This window comes from Vanessa atalanta, chromosome 30 (genome assembly GCF_905147765.1).
Source record: "Vanessa atalanta chromosome 30, ilVanAtal1.2, whole genome shotgun sequence".
Classification (NCBI taxonomy): domain Eukaryota; kingdom Metazoa; phylum Arthropoda; class Insecta; order Lepidoptera; family Nymphalidae; genus Vanessa; species Vanessa atalanta.
Window position 1 is genome coordinate 30,806 of NC_061900.1, and position 2,500 is coordinate 33,305.

Consider the following 2,500-nt stretch of genomic DNA (forward strand, 5'->3'; position numbering starts at 1 on the left):
TCCTCGCATCGAAACGACACATTCCGAACGTCGATATTTGTGTTTTAGAATTTTATTATCGTTCATTATCGCACTCTTTCGAGATTGATAATTTACGTTAATGATCCTTCCGCAGGTTCCCCTACGGAAACCTTGTTACGACTTTTACTTCCTCTAAATGATCAAGTTTGGTCAACTTCCCAGCAACGCCGACGGCCGTGAAGCCACCGCGTGTCGGTCCGAAGACCTCACTAAATCATTCAATCGGTAGTAGTGACGGGCGGTGTGTACAAAGGGCAGGGACGTAATCAACGCGAGCTTATGACTCGCGCTTACTAGGAATTCCTCGTTTATGGGGGATAATTGCAAACCCCAATCCCCAGCACGAAGGAGTTTCAACGGGTTGCCCGGGCCTCTAGGCCAGGGAGAACATGCTGATTCCTTCAGTGTAGCGCGCGTGCGGCCCAGGACATCTAAGGGCATCACAGACCTGTTATTGCTCAATCTCGTGCGGCTCGAAGCCGCCGGTCCCTCTAAGAAGAATTTTAATACGCCGCCAGTGAGTTGCTCGACCGAAATCGAGCACACCTAAATGACGACGCCTATTTAGCAGGCTAGAGTCTCGTTCGTTACCGGAATTAACCAGACAAATCGCTCCACCAACTAAGAACGGCCATGCACCACCACCCACCGAATCAAGAAAGAGCTATTAATCTGTCAATCCTTCCGGTGTCCGGGCCTGGTGAGATTTCCCGTGTTGAGTCAAATTAAGCCGCAGGCTCCACTCCTGGTGGTGCCCTTCCGTCAATTCCTTTAAGTTTCAGCTTTGCAACCATACTCCCCCCGGAGTCCAAAATCTTTGGTTTCCCGGAAGCTGCCCGCCGAGCCATTGTAGTAACGTCGGCGGATCGCTAGATGACATATTTACGGTTAGAACTAGGGCGGTATCTAATCGCCTTCGAACCTCTAACTTTCGTTCTTGATTGATGAAAACACCTTTGGCAAATGCTTTCGCTGATGTTCGTCTTGCGACGATCCAAGAATTTCACCTCTAACGTCGCAATACGAATGCCCCCAGTTATCCCTATTAATCATTACCTCGGAGTTCTGAAAACCAACAAAATAGAACCGAGATCATATTCTATTATTCCATGCACGAAATATTCAAGCGGCATTTTGAGCCCGCTTTGAGCACTCTAATTTGTTCAAAGTAAAATTGTCGGCCCATCTCGACACTCACTGAAGAGCACCGCGATAGGATTTTGATATTGAACCGGCGTTTTACCGCCGGCTCACCGACGATATGCTCCGCAGACGTGTCAGTATCACCGCGGATGCGGTGCACCGACAGCGCGGCGCACAAATGCAACTACGAGCTTTTTAACCGCAACAATTTTAGTATACGCTATTGGAGCTGGAATTACCGCGGCTGCTGGCACCAGACTTGCCCTCCAATTGTTCCTCGTTAAAATATTTAAAGTGTACTCATTCCGATTACGAGGCCTCGAAAGAGTCCCGTATCGTTATTTTTCGTCACTACCTCCCCGTGCCGGGAGTGGGTAATTTGCGCGCCTGCTGCCTTCCTTGGATGTGGTAGCCGTTTCTCAGGCTCCCTCTCCGGAATCGAACCCTGATTCCCCGTTACCCGTGACAACCATGGTAGTCGCAGAAACTACCATCGAAAGTTGATAAGGCAGACATTTGAAAGATGCGTCGCCGGTACTGGACCATGCGATCGGCAAAAGTTATCCAGATTCATCAAAATTAACGACTTCGGACGAGACGCCCTCCGTCGATTGGTTTTGATCTAATAAAAGCACTCATCCCATCACTGGTCAGAGTTCTGATTGCATGTATTAGCTCTAGAATTACCACAGTTATCCAAGTAACTGAGTAAGATCTAAGGAACCAAAACTGATATATTGAGCCATTCGCGGTATCGCCTTAATACGGCTTGCACTGAGACATGCATGGCTTAATCTTTGAGACAAGCATATAACTACTGGCAGGATCAACCAGGGAGCTAACCGAGACTTGTTGAAGTCGTCAATTACTCTTCTCGTTTCATATTCGCATATAAAATACACACAAACTTATGCATGCATGTACAATATACGCACAGTATGAAACGAGCGTCTCACCGTATCGTCGATCGCGTTAGACGCGATAGATTTTAACGGTTGACTCTTATAAAAATTTATATGAGACACAAACGCGCTTTAAGCACGCGCGCGCGCGTGCGTGCGCTATAATATATAACGCGACGACAGCGGCGGCGGCGGCGGCGGCGGCGGCGGAGGCGTCTTCACATAATGACACATAACGGTCACGAATTCGAACGTTCTAAACGAGATCGAGTTTTTTTTTCAAAATAACACTTCGCACACGACGTGTACGTATGTATTGTTCAACGATTATTATCGTAAAACATTGGGATCGACGCCCGGTGTTTGAGTGATCGTACCGATACTCGGGTTGTGTATTTTTTGTACATGATAAATGTAAAAATTAACAAAAAGAA

The 2,500-nt window shown here is 47.4% G+C and overlaps 1 non-coding gene across 1 annotated transcript; it reads right to left on the reverse strand.

Moving 5' to 3' along the window:
* Nucleotides 1–98: 98 nt before the first annotated feature.
* Nucleotides 99–2,001, reverse strand: LOC125075442. The gene has a single exon (XR_007120209.1). It is a non-coding gene; the product is annotated as a small subunit ribosomal RNA (ribosomal RNA).
* Between the last annotated feature and the right edge of the window lie 499 nt (nucleotides 2,002–2,500).